The 17,390-nt window shown below is 50.1% G+C and overlaps 1 protein-coding gene across 2 annotated transcripts in view; it reads left to right on the top strand.

Annotated features, from left to right (window-relative positions):
* The window catches only part of MAN1A2 (mannosidase alpha class 1A member 2), a 315,131-nt gene that overhangs the window by 282,755 nt on the left and 14,986 nt on the right, over positions 1-17,390 (top strand). The window lies entirely within an intron of this gene.

The following is a 17,390-nucleotide window of genomic DNA, read 5'->3' as shown; positions in this document are numbered from 1 at the left end:
CACCATCTTCTCCATGATGCATCAGTGGACAGCTCTGAGACTTTAAATGGGTTTAAGGTGCTTATATCCGTAAGCTCTTGAGCTGACGGGTGGCACGGTAGAGGCCTCTTTGCAAAGCATAGGTATCAGCTACCCCTGAGTCCTTGGGAGCACAGGAGGAGAGGTTGTGGCAGGTTTATGGCTTCAAGCAGCAAATAACCTCTACAGGTGTTTTGATTAAATACTATCTATATGGGATAAAGTACCCCTGCCATACATTTTAAGGATATCGCAACTCGCTGAGGAACTTTGTGACTGTATAGAGGTGCCAGGTGGAAGGCTGAACGCCCTTATTAGGTCTTAAAGCTGTGATTTGTCTCTCTCGATATCCCGCCATTGGCCTCATTCGTAAGCGAGTGGGTAGTGTCAAGTTGACACATTAAACATAGCTCTGTCCATCAGTTCTGATCCCGCCAGCAGAACACAGGTTCTGAGGATGGTGGTCACAAAGTGGGGGATTGTAAGCTTAGGGTCAACATCTTACTGGCTCTGCTTGTCGGTGACGCACTGTGAGTGAAGGCCTCTTTTTGCATGGTTAGCCCCCACTTCTTGCCTGATGTTGATTTGTTCTAGAAGCTGGTAGTGCCCAGGGCCCCTGCTAACCAGGTTCCCTGGGTCAGAAATGTTTCCCTAAATGTGTTGTGATGCTTGGCACAATTGGATACATTCTTAAATACTCCTATAATCCTCTAGTAAATGGGTACCCCAGTACCCAGGGCAAGGGATATTAGGAGTAGACCCCTGGTGACAGCAGCACTGATTGTGCCACCCCCAAGGGCCCTGCACCCAGATGCACCCAGCACTGCCATTGCAGGCTGCGTGTACTGGGGCAACCCTAAAAGGACAAACTCGACATGGCACCCCCTCTGTGTGCCCTGTCCACCCTACACTGCATATATTATGGGTAAGTCACCCCTCTGGTAGGCCTTCCAGCCCTAAGGCAGGGTGCACCATACTATGGGGGTGATTCCTACCCTGGCGGTCATGGACCGCCAGGGCAGGGGACGGAGGAAGCACCGCCAACAGGCTGGCGGTGCTTCTGGGGCCATTCTGACTGCGGCGGTAAGGCCACGGTCAGAAAAGGGAAACCAGCGGTTTCCCGCCGCCCCAGGGAATCCTCCACGGCGGCGCTGCTTGCAGCGCCGCCATGGGGATTCCGACCCCCTTCCTGCCATCCTGTTTCTGGCGGTTTTCACCGCCAGAAACAGGATGGCAGGAACGGGTGTTGTGGGGCCCCTGCAGTGCCCATGCCACTGGCATGGGCACTGCAGGGGCCCCCTAACAGGGCCCCATTAAGATTTTCAGTGTCTGCTTGGCAGACACTGAAAATCGCGACGGGTGCAACTGCACCCGTCGCACACCAGCAACTCCGCCGGCTCCATTCGGAGCCGGCCTCCTTGTTGCTGGGGCTTTCCCGCTGGGCGGGCGGGCGGCCTTTTGGCGGTCGCCCGCCAGCCCAGCGGGAAAGTCAGAATGACCGCTGCGGTCTTTTGACCGCGGTACGGTCTTCTGGCGGTTCCCGCCAGGCGGGCGGCTTCCGCCGCCAGCGGGGGTCAGAATGACCCCCTATATGTTAGGGCATAATTGCATGAGCAATATGCCCCCACTGTGTCCTTGCCAAACCTGGGACATAGTGAGTGAACAGAGCAGCCATTTTAATGTATGTACTGGGCACTGGTCAAACATGAGTTACCCATCTACATAATGGCCACTCTGCACCCTGGGTTGTTTGGTATCTAACAACTCAGAATGATAAATCCAAGCTGGTGCCAGCCTTGGATTTATCCCTAAATATACCCAGGGGCCACCTTGGAGGTGCCCCCTGCAAAGGCTAACCCTAACTGGCAGAGTTGCAGACTGGTTCCATCCAGCCTGCCACTCCAGACAGCCAATCTACAAACCGTGGGGGAGAGCCATTGCTCTCTTGTTTGTAAGACAAAGCCCTTCCTGGGTGGAGGAGCTAACTTCCTCCCCTTCAGGAATGTGCAACACCCTGGCGGTGAGCTTCAAAGGGCTACCACCCCTGCAACTCGAGCCCCCAGGCCTGCTGCTAGCAGCAGAGGGCTTCCCCTCTTACAAACCCCCACTATGGGCAGGAAACCAGACAAAGGGTAGGAGCAGTGGCCTCACTGAGCATGCACCACCCCTGAGGGCTTGCATGCAAAGTGTACCCTTTATCTAATTTTTCTCCATCTTGGAATGGAGGAAAGTAGCCAACCAGGTTTAGGGAAGTGACCCTTCCCACAGGAAGTGGTCACTGTAGTGGGTGTAGCCACCCAAGGGTAAGTGTCCCATTGGACACTACCAGGTTCCCCCTACAACGCCCACTAAATTCAGTATTTAATGGGCTCCCCTGGACCAGGAATTTAGATTGAACAGGAAGAAAGAAGCCAGCACAAAAGAACCCGCCAGGACGAGAACTGAGGACCTGCTGCACCAGAAGAGGCTCCAAGACCCCTGCTTTCCCGACAATCGCCACTGCGCAGGAGCTGACCACTGGACTGACCTCAAAAGCCCCAGAGGACGTCCAGGCTTCACAAATAGCCTAAATCTCCCTCCTGAGTGGAGGCACCACTCAAGAAACGCAAGAAACCTGCAAAGGACCAACAAACCAGTGAAGGTCACTTTCCTAAGTCGCCGATATCTCCGCTATTGGAAGTCACCGCCGGACCCGACGACACACCGACGACCACCCGAAAGTACCCTACAACTGTGTCAAGTTTGGTGGCACTGCGCCCCCTAGTTGCTGAGGTACAGCAATACCCAGGGTACTGGTCAGCTGGCATCAGACCAGCAGAAAACCAGCTCCCCCAGAGCTGAAAAAGGATCAGTCGAGGGACTTCAGCAACACCCCGGACCTCCGACCAGCGTGCCCCCGTTGACCTGGAAGCCGCCCTCCAAGAGACTCACCTCCAACTCCAGTGGGCTCCGTTGCGCACAGCATCCAAGACCTCCAAGACGCCCTGCACCTGGCCGCCCTGGGCTTTGCATCGCAGGATCTGCTGTGTGCCCCGGGTCCCCAACCCCTTTCGACTTCAACAGCCCAAGGATGCCCCCAGGCACCAACTTTAAATATGCAAACCAGCTCCTTTTTCAAGTGGCCTATCCAGGTGGCCCTGTACCTGTACCAAGAACCTCTCCAACGATGTTTCCGCCGGAACAGGGAGCTGCCCGAGCCTCTCCAGCTGGCACAGTGTGCCCACCGACTGCTGCGACAACCCTGTAAAAGAAGAGAGTGGTAACTCAAATGTGCGATTTTTAGTGTATTTTTAAAAGTGACTGCCTATTGATTCCAATGGCGCGTAATTATGCACAGAAAGACTAACTTTGCTAAAACTTAAAAAGATATAACAAGAAAAGTACTTAAGGTATTCTAAAGATTTTGGTCTTAAAAATTATATAAAAGTCTGAAGGATTTTTATAAATTCTGGTCTTGAGTTATTCATTGAGTGTGTGTGGTGTATGATTGGATTTGTGAGTACAGCAAATACTGAGCACATCTTCTGGATTAGCCTAACTGCTCGACCAGCTACCTCTAAAATTAGAGCATTAGGTGGTCAGATTTTTACCTCTGGAAACCAACGTGTGGTTACCTGAACCCTCTGCATAGTGTGCTTGGTTTTGCACACGGTATAGAGGGCCAGCCTCCAACATGCACAAAAGTAAAACTTTGTTTACAATATTTCTCAATCCAACTACTTGATGGGAGGAAAATGCACAGCATGTCAATCTAGAACGTATTCATGCTGCAAAACACAGAACCCTGATCTACCGAGGTCCTCATTACAAGATGCCAGCTACTGCGGCAATGGTTAAACGGCATTCAGTGTTACTATTCCTGGGCAGTAAATCTGACACAGTGACATGCCACTGCGATTCCAGCCGCATGTAATGGAAAATGACCACACAGGGCAGATTTCTCCTGTCGTAAAACCACATAGAATTCCCGAATCCATAGAATTTTAACGCATAGATTTTAGGTAAATGTAAGCGGGGCCTTGTGGGTTGGGATCAGTGGAGGATGAGGGCGGGCGCTGGGGAGAGATCGGGAGATGGTAAATGTAAGCGGCGGGCTTGTAGGTGGGGTGCAGTGGAGGATGAGGGCGGGCGCTGGGGAGGGATGGGCGGGTGGTAATGTAAGCAGGGGCTTCTAGATGGAAAGCAGTGGAGGTTGAGGGCGGGCGCTGGGGAGAGATGGGCGGGTGGTAAATGTAAGCGGGGGCTTGTAGGTGGGGATCAGTGGAGGTTGAGGACGGGCGCTAGTGAGAGATGGGCGGGTGGTAAGTGTAAGCGGGGGCTTGTGGGTGGGGATCAGTGGAGGATGAGGGTGCGCACTGGGGAGAGATGGGGCGAAGGTACATGTAAGTGGGCCTTGGGTTTGGGGAGAGGGAAGAGGGAGGGGTTTTTGAGGGAAAGAGGCTTGGCTGCTGCAGTCACAGCCTCCTGTGATTTCCAGAGGATCTACCAGGCGGTTCTGCCACGCCCAGGAGACCGAGTGTGGATAAAGCTACTCACTGTCAGTCAGGCAGAGTGAAGTCCATACAGTCATTTTGCTCCATCGTGACTCTGGATCGGGGCTACAGCCTCCAAGTCTTTCTTGGTGACCTGGTCCTCCAACCCTGGCTTTTCTGGAGAGTGGGAAACTCTGGTTGTGCACAAGCCGTGGGATTGTCAGAAACGCAGATGTCAGTCAGAAATTCATGAAAGAAATGGAAGAGATTAGTTGTGTGAAGTGGGGCGCCAGGTGCTGATGGGGTTCTAGGTGTGGTCTACCAGGGAGCCCCAGAGGCCCGGGCACATCTTCTCTGTTCCTGTTTTACACAGTAAACTAGGATGCTTCTGTTTACCTGGCAAGGTGCTTTGATAACGACAATCTTTAAAAGAGGAACCACTGGCAACCCCGCTGCATAGCCCCTAACTTCATTGCTGGACTCATCTTGCAAAATATTTTCTGGCAGATTGTTGAGCAGGTTTAGATTTTGGCATTCAAGTATTCATCATATTTCTGATGGATACTTCTAGGCGCAGAGTCCTCGTCTTGTGAAAACTCAAGGCGCTAGACCAAAGTTGGAGATTTTTCTTAAGATTCTCCAGAGGGGCAGGAGTCAGTCAGTCAAATTCTTGTATTCGTCAAATCGCCATAAAATCACAAATCCGTTAAATACAAGTGTAAAGAAATGGCTCCCTGTTGCAGTTACCCCCCACTTTTTGCCTGATACTGATGCTGACTTGACTGAGAAGTGTGCTGGGACCCTGCTAACCAGGCCCCAGCACCAGTGTTCCTTCACCTAAAAGGTACCATTGTATCCACAATTGGCACAACCCTGGCACCCAGGTAAGTCCCTTGTAACTGGTACCTCTGGTACCAAGGGCCCTGATGCCAGGGAAGGTCTCTAAGGGCTGCAGCATGTCTTATGCCACCCTAGGGACCCCTCACTCAGCACAGATGCACTGCTTGCCAGCTTGTGTGTGCTGGTGGGGGGAAAATGACTAAGTCGACATGGCACTCCCCTCAGGGTGCCACGCCAACCTCACACTGCCTGTGGCATAGGTAAGTCTCCCCTGTAGCAGGCCTTGCAGCCCTAAGGCAGGGTGCACTATACCACAGGTGAGGGCATAGGTGCATGAGCACTATGCCCCTACACTGTCTAAGCAAAACCTTAGACATTGTAAGTACAGGGTAGCCATAAGAATATATGGTCTGGGAGTCTGTAAAAAACGAACTCCACAGCTCCATAATGGCTACACTGAATACTGGGAAGTTTGGTATCAAACTTCTCAGAATAATAAACCCACCCTGATGCCAGTGTTGAATTTATTAAAAAATGCACACACAAGGCATCTTAGAGATGCCCCCTGTATTTTACCCAATTGTTCAGTGCAGGACTGACTGGTCTGTGCCAGCCTGCTGCTGAGAGACGAGTTTCTGACCCCATGTGGTGAGGGCCCTTGTGCTCTCTGGGGACAGAAACAAAGCCTGTCCTGGGTGGAGGTGCTACACACCTCCCCCCTGCAGGAACTGTAACACCTAGCAGTGAGCCTCAAAGGCTCAGGCTTCGTGTTACAATGCCCCAGGGCACTCCAGCTAGTGGAGATGCCCGCCCCCTGGACACAGCCCCCACTTTTGGCGGCAAGTCCAGAGGAGATAATGAGAAAAACAAGGAGGAATCACCCACCAGTCAGGACAGCCCCTAAGGTGTCCTGAGCTGAGGTGATCCCTGCCTTTAGAAATCCTCCATCTTGATTTTGGAGGATTCCCCCAATAGGAATAGGGATGTGCCCCCTCCCCTCAGGGAGGAGGCACAAAGAGGGTGTAGCCACCCTCAAGGACAGTAGCCATTGGCTACTGCCCTCCCAGACCTAAAACACCCCCCTAAATTCAGTATTTAGGGGCTCCCCAGAACCTAGGAAACTAGATTCCTGCAACCTAAGAAGAAGAGGACTGCTGAACTGAAAACCTGCAGAGAAGACAGACACCAACTGCTTTGGCCCCAGCTCTACCGGCCTGTCTCCCCACTTCTAAAGACACTGCTCCAGCAACACGTTCCCAGGGTCCAGCAACCTCTGAAGCCTCAGAGGACTACCCTGCATCTAGAAGGACCAAGAACTCCTGAGGACAGCGGCTCTGTTCCACAAAGACTGCAACTTTGCAACAAAGAAGCAACTTTGAAACAACACACGTTTCCCGCCGGAAGCGTGAGACTTTGCACTCTGCACCCGACGCCCCCGGCTCGACTTGTGGAGAACAAACACCACAGGGAGGACTCCCCGCCGACTACGAGACCGTGAGTAGCCAGAGTTGGCCCCCCTGATCCCCTACAGCAACGCCTGCAGAGGGAATCCCGAGGCTCCCCCTGACCGTGACTGCCTGCTTCAAATACCCGACACCTGGTAAAGGCACTGCATCCGCAGCCCTCAGGACCTGAAGGATCCGACCTCCAGTGCAGGAGCGACCCCCAGGTGGCCCTCTCCCTTGCCCAGGTGATGGCTACCCCGAGGAGCCCCCCCCTTGCCTGCCTGCATCGCTGAAGAGACTCCTTGGTCTCCCATTGATTTCTATTACGAACTCGACGCTTGGTTGCACACTGCACCCGGCCGCCCCGTGCCGCTGAGGGTGTACTTTCTGTGTGGACCTGTGTCCCCTCCGGTGCCCTACAAAACCCCCCTGGTCTGCCCTCCGAAGACGCTGGTACTTACCTGCTGGCAGACTGGAACCAGGGCACCCCCTTCTCCATTGAAGCCTATGCGTTTTGGACACCACTTTGACCTCTGCACCTGACCGGCCCTGAGCTGCTGGTGTGGTAACTTTGGGGTTGCTCTGAACCACCAACGGTGGGCTACCTTGGACCCAAGTTTGAACCCCGTAGGTGGTTTACTTACCTGCAAAAACTAACAAACACTTATCTCCCCCAGCAACAGTTGAAAATTGCAGTCTACTTTTAAAATAGCTATATGTCATTTATGTGAAAACTGTATATGCTATTTTGCTAATTCAAAGTTCCTAAAGTTCCTAAGTGAAGTACCTTTCATTTAAAGTATTACTTGTAAATCTTGAACCTGTGGTTCTTAAAATAAACTAAGAAAATATATGTTCGATGGAATCTGTCGCTGTAGATACGCATGTTTTGCAATAGCTCGCCATCTGGTGTTGGGCCGGAGTGTTACAAGTTGTTTTTCTTCGAAGAAGTCTTTCGAGTCACGGGACCGAGTGACTCCTCCTTTTGTCTCCATTGCGCATGGGCGTCGACTCCATCTTCGATTGTTTTTTTTCCGCCATCGGGTTCGGACGTGTTCCTGTGGCTCCGAGTTTCGGAACGGAAAGATAGCTAATTTCGGAAGATTTTCGTCGGTATTGTTGCGTTCGGGATCGGCGTAGTTAGATTCAACACCGCGTCGAAGGATCGAAGAGCTCCGGTGCCCTTCGGGGGTAGTTTTTTCGATCCCCCGTCGGGGCCTGGTCGGCCCGACCGCGTGCTGAAGAACGCCGATGGAACGGACCCCGTTCCGTTTCTGCCCCAAATGCCACAATAAATACCCCTATACAGACCAACACTTGGTCTGTAACCTGTGCCTGTCACCTGAGCACAGTGAAGACACCTGCGAGGCCTGTCGTGCGTTCCGGTCCCGAAAAACACTCCGAGACCGTCGAGCCAGAAGACTTCAGATGGCGTCCGCGCCGACAGCCCACCGAGAGTTCGAGGAGCAAGAAGAGGAAGGTACCTTCTCGATCCAAGACTCAGACTCCGAAGGATTCGACGATACACAAACCGTGAGTAAGACGTCGAAAACCACTCAGAGGAAGATTTACAAGGCCCAGGGGACGCCACTGCCACCAGGCCATGGCTCCACCCATAAATTCGGTGACCGACCGTCGGCACCGAAAAAGGCCCAAACAGTGCTGAGATCGTCCGACTCCGGTCGAGACACCGGCACGCAGCCTTCTCGGGACCGAGAAAGTGCTGGAGACAAGCCTCGACACCGAGATGCCGGTGTAGACACGGCTCGACGCCGAGACAGCGGCCCCGAAGAAGATCGGCGCCGACAGGTTTCGGCCCCGAAAATGAAAAAAGTCACCTCGGAGCCGAAAAAGGACGCAGACAGGGTTTCGGTCCCGAAACAAACTGCAACCGACCCAGCTTCAGGCTCTTATACAGAAGAGCACTCGCTAACCTCCCAAATGCAAAAGCATAGGTTTGAGGAAGAGCTACAATCAACTGATGTGGACCATACGCAAAAGCGTATTTTCATACAGCAGGGGACAGGAAAAATAAGCACCCTTCCCCCTATTAGAAGAAAGAGAAGGTTGGAGTTCCAAACTGAACAGACACCACAACCAAAAGTGGTGAAAAGAGTTACCCCACCACCCTCTCCTCCGCCCGTGATTAACGTCTCACCAGCACAAACTCCATCACACTGCCCAGCTCACACCACCATAAGCCAGGGTGACCAAGATCAAGACGCATGGGACCTACACGACGCCCCAGTGTCAGATAACAGTCCGGAGGCATACCCTACGAAGCCATCTCCACCAGAGGACAGCACCGCGTATTCTCAAGTGGTGGCTAGAGCAGCACAATTTCACAACGTAAGCCTCCACTCAGAACAGGTCGAGGATGATTTTTTATTCAACACACTCTCCTCCACCCACAGCTCATACCAGAGCCTGCCTATGCTCCCTGGTATGCTCCGGCACGCAAAAGAAATCTTTAAGGAGCCGGTCAAAAGTAGGGCAATCACACCAAGGGTGGAAAAAAAGTACAAGGCGCCTCCTACAGACCCGGTTTTCATCACTACACAGCTGCCACCAGACTCTGTCGTTGTAGGAGCAGCTAGGAAAAGGGCCAACTCCCACACATCTGGAGATGCACCACCCCCAGATAAAGAAAGCCGCAAGTTCGATGCAGCTGGTAAGAGAGTCGCAGCACAAGCTGCAAACCAGTGGCGCATCGCGAACTCCCAGGCACTACTTGCGACCTATGACAGAGCCCATTGGGACGAGATGCAACATCTCATTGAACATCTGCCCAAGGACTTACAAAATAGGGCAAAACATGTGGTTGAGGAGGGACAGACCATTTCCAACAACCAGATCCGCTCCTCCATGGACGCTGCAGATACAGCTGCACGGACAATTAATACATCTGTAACTATCAGAAGGCATGCATGGCTCCGAACGTCTGGATTTAAACCAGAGATTCAACAAGCAGTTCTCAATATGCCTTTTAACTAAAAAGAACTGTTCGGTCCAGAAGTGGACACAGCGATTGAGAAACTCAAAAAAGATACGGACACTGCCAAAGCCATGGGCGCACTCTACTCCCCGCAGAGCAGAGGGAATTACAGCACATTCCGTAAAACACCCTTTCGAGGGGGGTTTCGGGTCAGAGCACACAAGCCAGCACCTCACAAGCAACACCGTCCAGTTACCAGGGACAGTATAGAGGAGGTTTTCGGGGACAATATAGAGGAGGGCAATTCCCTAGGAATAGAGGAAGATTTCAGAGCCCCAAAACCCCTACTACTAAACAGTGACTCACATGTCACTCACCCCCTCCACACAACACCAGTGGGGGGAAGAATAAGTCATTATTACAAAGCATGGGAGGAAATCACTACAGACACTTGGGTTCTAGCAATTATCCAACATGGTTATTGCATAGAATTTCTACAATTCCCTCCAAACATACCACCAAAAGCACAAAATTTGACAAAACATCATTCCAATCTCCTGGAGATAGAAGTGCAGGCACTATTGCAAAAGAATGCAATCGAATTAGTGCCAAACACACAAATAAACACAGGAGTTTACTCACTGTACTTTCTGATACCAAAGAAGGACAAAACGCTGAGACCAATCCTAGACCTCAGAGTAGTGAACACTTTCATCAAATCAGACCACTTTCACATGGTCACACTACAAGAAGTATTGCCATTGCTAAAACTACACGACTACATGGCAACTTTAGACCTCAAGGATGCTTATTTCCATATACCAATACACCCATCGCACAGGAAATACCTAAGGTTTGTATTCAAGGGAATACATTACCAATTCAAGGTACTGCCTTTCGGATTAACAACCGCACCAAGAGTCTTTACCAAATGTCTAGCGGTGGTCGCTGCACACATAAGAAGGCAGCAAATACATGTGTTCCCATATCTAGACGACTGGCTAATCAAGGCCCATTCGTTAATAGAGTGCTCAAATCACACAAATCATATCATACAAACCCTCTTCAAACTAGGGTTCACCGTCAACTTCACAAAATCCAAAATTCTGCCGCGCAAGGTACAACAATATCTAGGAGCCATAATAGACACATCAAAAGGAGTAGCCACTCCAAGTCCACAAAGAATTCAAAATTTCAACACCATCATACAACGCATGTATCCAACACAAAGGATACACGCAAAGATGGTACTACAACTCCTAGGCATGATGTCTTCATGCATAGCCATTGTCCCAAACGCAAGACTGCACATGAGGCCCTTACAACAGTGCCTAGCATCACAATGGTCACAAGCACAGGGTCACCTTCTAGATCTGGTGTTAATAGACCTCCAAACTTACCTCTCGCTTCTGTGGTGGAACAACATAAATTTAAACAAAGGGCGGCCTTTCCAAGACCCAGTGCCACAATACGTAATAACAACAGATGCTTCCATGACAGGGTGGGGAGCACACCTCGATCAACACAGCATACAAGGACAATGGAACGTACATCCAACAAAGCTGCATATAAATCACCTAGAACTTCTAGCAGTTTTTCAAGCACTAAAAGCTTTCCAACCAATAATAGTTCACAAATACATTCTCGTCAAAACAGACAACATGACAACAATGTATTATCTAAACAAGCAAGGGGGGACGCACTCCACGCAGTTAAGCCTGCTAGCACAAAAGATTTGGCGTTGGGCAATTCACAACCAAATTCGCCTAATAGCACAATTTATACCAGGGATCCAAAATCAACTCGCAGACAATCTCTCTCGATCACCAACAGGTCCACGAATGGGAAATTCACCCCCAAATTCTGAACACTTACTTCAAACTCTGGGGAACACCTCAGATAGACTTGTTTGCGACAAAGGAGAACGCAAAATGCCAAAACTTCGCATCCAAATACCCACACAAACAGTCCCAAGGCAATGCCCTATGGATGAACTGGTCAGGGATATTTGCTTACGCTTTTCCTCCTCTCCCTCTCCTTCCTTACCTGGTAAACAAACTCAGTCAAAACAAACTCAAACTCATATTAATAGCACCAACTTGGGCAAGGCAACCCTGGTACACAACACTGCTAGACCTATCAGTAGTACCCTGCATCAAATTGCCCAACAGGCCAGATCTGTTGACACAACACAACCAAAAGATCAGACACCCAGATCCAGCATCGCTGAATCTAGCAATCTGGCTCCTGAAATCCTAGAATTCGGGCACTTACAACTTACCCAAGAATGTATGGAAGTCATAAAGCAAGCCAGAAGGCCATCCACCAGGCACTGCTATGCAAGTAAATGGAAGAGGTTTGTTTGCTACTGCCATATTAATCAAATACAGCCATTACACACAACTCCAGAACATGTAGTGGGTTACTTGCTTCACTTACAAAAATCTAACCTGGCTTTCTCTTCCATTAAAATACACCTTGCAGCAATATCTGCATACCTGCAGACTACCTATTCAACTTCCCTATATAAGATACCAGTCATTAAAGCATTCATGGAGGGCCTTAGGAGAATTATACCACCAAGAACACCACCTGTTCCTTCATGGAACCTAAATGTTGTCCTAACTAGACTTATGGGTCCACCTTTTGAACCCATGCACTCCTGCGAAATACAGTTCCTAACCTGGAAGGTGGCATTTCTCATCGCCATTACTTCCCTAAGAAGAGTAAGCGAGATTCAGGCGTTTACTATACAAGAACCTTTTATACAACTACACAAGAATAAGGTCGTCCTAAGGACCAATCCTAAATTTTTGCCAAAGGTTATTTCACCGTTCCATCTAAATCAAACAGTGGAACTTCCAGTGTTCTTTCCACAGCCAGATACCGTAGCTGAAAGGGCACTACATACATTAGATGTCAAAAGAGCATTGATGTATTACATTGACAGAACAAAGAACATCAGAAAGACTAAACAACTCTTTATTGCATTTCAAAAACCTCATGCAGGAAACCCAATTTCAAAACAAGGTATAGCCAGATGGATAGTTAAATGCATCCAAATCTGCTACCTTAAAGCTAAACGACAGCTGCCCATTACACCAAGGGCACACTCAACCAGAAAGAAAGGCGCTAGCATGGCCTTCCTAGGAAACATCCCAATGCAAGAAATATGTAAGGCAGCCACATGGTCTACGCCTCACACATTCACCAAGCACTACTGTGTAGACGTGTTATCCGCACAACAAGCCACAGTAGGTCAAGCCGTATTAAGAACATTGTTTCAAACTACTTCCACTCCTACAGGCTGATCCACCGCTTTTGGGGAGATAACTGCTTACTAGTCTATGCAGAACATGCGTATCTACAGCGACAGATGCCATCGAACTGAAAATGTCACTTACCCAGTGTACATCTGTTCGTGGCATCAGTCGCAGTAGATTCGCATGTGCCCACCCGCCTCCCCGGGAGCCTGTAGCAGTTTGGAAGTTACCTTCAATTATTTATATATGTATCATCTCAACCTTTAATCGGTGCATACTTAGTCACTCCATTGCATGGGCACTATTACTACAATTCAACTCCTACCTCACCCTCTGCGGGGAAAAACAATCGAAGATGGAGTCGACGCCCATGCGCAATGGAGACAAAAGGAGGAGTCACTCGGTCCCGTGACTCGAAAGACTTCTTCGAAGAAAAACAACTTGTAACACTCCGGCCCAACACCAGATGGCGAGCTATTGCAAAACATGCGAATCTACTGCGACTGATGCCACGAACAGATGTACACTGGGTAAGTGACATTTTCATTTTCTATACAAAAACCTATTGGCCTGGAATTGTCTCTGAGTGTGTGTTCCTCATTTATTGCTGGTGTGTACAACAAATGCTTAACACTACCCTCTGATAAGCCTACTGCTCGACCACACTACCACAAAATAGAGCATTAGAATTATCTCTTTTTGCCACTATCTTACCTCTAAGGGGAACCTTGTGCATACTATTCCTTACTTTGAAATAGTGCATACAGAGCCAACTTCCTACAACAAGTTAACATTTTGTTTACATTTCCCAAAGCATCGGCCGTAGTCGGCATCTTGCGACCCCTCTTTGACCTCGCCAGAGCCCCTTCGTGCCGACGTCAGTTCATTTCTTTCTGCCCCTCCAGACACAGATCCGGAGCTCCGGCTGTCCATTGTCTTGCTGACAAGTTTTGTGTGGACTTCTTCTCTCAGTGCGCAGGGAAACGTGTCCCGCCGAAGACCCATGGGTTTGAATCTTGCAGGGCCCCACAGACGTGTTTGTGAAGATCCTACCAGGGAGGTCTCTGGCAACGAGGGTCTTGACAAGACTACAAGCTTTGCGGGGACAGCACCCCGATGAATCCCAAGGCCACCCGGGACCCCGAATCCAAGCTCACGCCTGCAGAGGTCCCAATCTAAGTTGAGGACGTTTACCCGGTCCTGGGGCTCTTCCCACGAAAGGTCCTCCACACACTCCAAGGCGCTAGGTAAGTCTGCATCGCGACAGAAACACAAGAATTCAAAGCCGGACTCTGCATTTCCCACCACTTGTGCCAGGAGAAGTCACACGGCCATCAGGATGCTAACCAGTCTCCGTCCCGGTCCTCTACGAAGGAACCAGTTCTACAGCGGATCCCTCTGCAATCCAGATTCCCTAGTCCATCGGCAGAGACTCTACTGCAGCAAGCTGAGGCCTTCAAGGAAGCAAGAGGCAGAAATAGGTCTAGAGCTCTGTTTCTGGTAGCCTGGGCGACAGTGAGGCCTATCAAGGAGTCGTGTTAAGCATTTGTTGTACTCACAGAGGCAATAAATGAGTCGCACACTCAGACAATAAATCCAAGACCAATTTAGAATAATATTTGCTTTTATATATGCTTTGAACCAAAGCACTTTAATATAAGGTAAGCAGTTTGTAAAAGATAAATACTTCGCAAGTTTCAAAAATCAGAAGTGTGCAATTTTTCAGTTCAGCAATGTTAACCGATGGGAGGATAACAAGAGTGCAGGTTTGTAGGTAAGTACACGACTTACAGATCCACTCTTCGGGGGTTTTAGGTCACACCAGGCACGGTTCAGATCAGTGCCAAGAGGGCACCCACAGCATCTCAGCGGATTTAACCAATGGAGACTGGGGGTGAGCGAACATGCGCTGCTCACAGGTGAGTAAAGCGGTGTCAATGGTCGGTCTCCTGGGGTTGATGTAAACACCGGGTGAGGGCACAAGGGGGGCACCAAACTTACCCCCTCAGCGGCACAGGGTCAGCCAGGTGCGGAGTGCATGCCAGCCTGTTATTCAAGTAGAAAAGGTTTCTCCTTACTGCATTTCCAAGCATCTTGACCCTCTTAGACCTGCTGTCTGGACTACTATCTGTTATCCCCTGACCTGCAAACACCAGGCCTGGCTTGCACTCCGATACACCTTCATTTAGCCGTTATCGCAGCCTATATGCAAAACAGGGAACACTCTTCCTTATTCAAAATCCCTGCCATCGAGGCCTTCATGGAAGGACTCAAACGAGTTATCTCTCACAGAGTTTCTCCGACCTCCTCATACCTCAAGAAACTCCACTGGCTCCCCATATACAACCACATGCACTTCAGACTCCTCACCCACACTTACAAGGCTCTGCATAACTTAGGCCCCTCCTGCCTCAATGCGTGCATCCACTTCCACCAACCCTCCACCCTCCAGACACCGCCGCTCAGCAGGTCTCTCACTCGCGCACATCCCCACACACACAAGAACAGAGCAGGAAGTTGCACCTTCTCACACATCGGCCCAAAGGCTTGGAGCGACCTCCCCCACCACATTAGGTCCCCTCTGTCACTCCTCGAATTCCACAAGTATCTGATAACTTGGCCCTTCTATTAACTCCAGGCAAATCCCTGCCTACCCACTGGCAAGCGCCTGGACACCCTCACGGATGAGTAATGCACTATAGAAATCCACATAGCGTGGCACTACCGTATGGAACCTTAATGAGGTCCCTAGAAGACTCATGGACCCTGCTTTGGAACCACTACACGTGTGCCCTTTACAGTTCCTCTCCTCGAAGGCTGCCTTACTTGCCGATATTACAGCGTTAAGACCTGTCAGCGAGCTGCAGGCCCTCACTTCAGAGAAGCACTTGTTCTAGGTTCATAACAACAATGTCCACAGGACTAAGCTTAGATTTCCTTGAGAGGAGGTGCCACCTTTCCACTTCAGCGAGACTATAGTGCTCCCTGTATTTTTCCCACAGCCAGATTGAGTTATGAAGTGATCACTTGGTCCAGCTAGGTGGTCCACTCCACACGTTCACCAAGCGTAACTTTGTGGATGTCTTACCACGCCAGAAACGAGAGTTGGCGAAGGTGTTACATGGCCCTTGCTTCAATCTTCTGGAACATCCTGTGGCTGACCACCACTTAGGGGAGGCTGCTTTACAGTCTGTGCAGAGCGTGTATCTACAGCCACACGTGCCACGAACGGGAGATGTTACTTGTTAAGTATCTGTTCATAGTTTGTAGTGCTGCAGATTCACGTGCACCCGTCCTCCTCCCTTCTCCCTCCCCGGAGCTTTTGGTTGCTGCGGATGTACACATCTCTATTTACAACTCAAAACTCTTTTTATATAACTTCCTGCAATGCCACCAAACTGTCCTGTCTACTGCCCCATCTCTGCACTCCAGCTCCGTGCAAAGAAACAGTCTAACAGAGGAGCTGGTGCCCAGGCGCTGTGCCAACCAGGGGAGGAGGCACTGTTCCTTGTGACTCAAAAGACGTCTTTTTAGAAAAAAGGTGCAAACACCGGAATCCAACACTACATGGCTGGAGTATGCTGAGCACGTGAAATCCACAGTACACGCCACAAACAGATGGTTACAGGGCTAGAAACGTATTCCTTTCTGTGTTAAAGTCCACAGATTATGGAACAGATGATGGATTATGTGGTAAATGCGGAAAACGCTGCAGCCGCAAAATCGCATAATTCTAGTGGCTCTGACCTCCTGCCTGTCACTCTCCAGAGATGTGACACAACATCACTGAAGTCCCCTTTGTGACATAACAGAACAGTGGATGCTGTTTTTTTGGCGTTCAAGGGCCTCAGATACTATTTCACTCTAAATGAATAACCAGTTTATCTCTATTTTACTTTTAAATGTAGACTTTCAATGCCAGGATGATATGCGCTCTGTAAACTGCTGCCTGTTACTGCTTGTCCAGTAATACTCTGTATGAATTTGTGAAGGCCAGCTTTATATTTTTGTGTTTCGGGCCGCGCCCTAAGTTACATTGGACACGTCTCTTGTGGAGGGGTCCTGGGTATACTTCTCAGGCCACAGCCCTTGTAGAGCCCACCCCACACACACATAAAGTGCCACTGGTGGGTATTTACAGCATCTAGCGCCGCTGTGCACAGCCTCAGGGAGCTTCACCCACTCAACACAACACGAAGGACGAGGGCGTCAGAGCGGGTTACGCACTACTGATGACTCTTCTGCAGGAGCCCAGGAGTGGGGAGGGTTGTGTGTCCTTGTGACTGCAGTGCTGCTTGTTCAGGTTTCTTTATTGTGACTCCTGTGTGCGGTGTGCTGAGTTTCACTGACGGAGGCAAGCACCATAGGATTCCTGCTCTGCAGAGAAAGGAGGAACAGGAAGAGGCTAGATTCTCTG

This window comes from Pleurodeles waltl, chromosome 8 (assembly GCF_031143425.1).
Source record: "Pleurodeles waltl isolate 20211129_DDA chromosome 8, aPleWal1.hap1.20221129, whole genome shotgun sequence".
In the NCBI taxonomy this organism is placed as follows: Eukaryota; Metazoa; Chordata; class Amphibia; order Caudata; family Salamandridae; genus Pleurodeles; species Pleurodeles waltl.
Note: the sequence above shows the minus strand (reverse complement) of the source record. Positions and strands in the feature narration are given on the sequence as shown.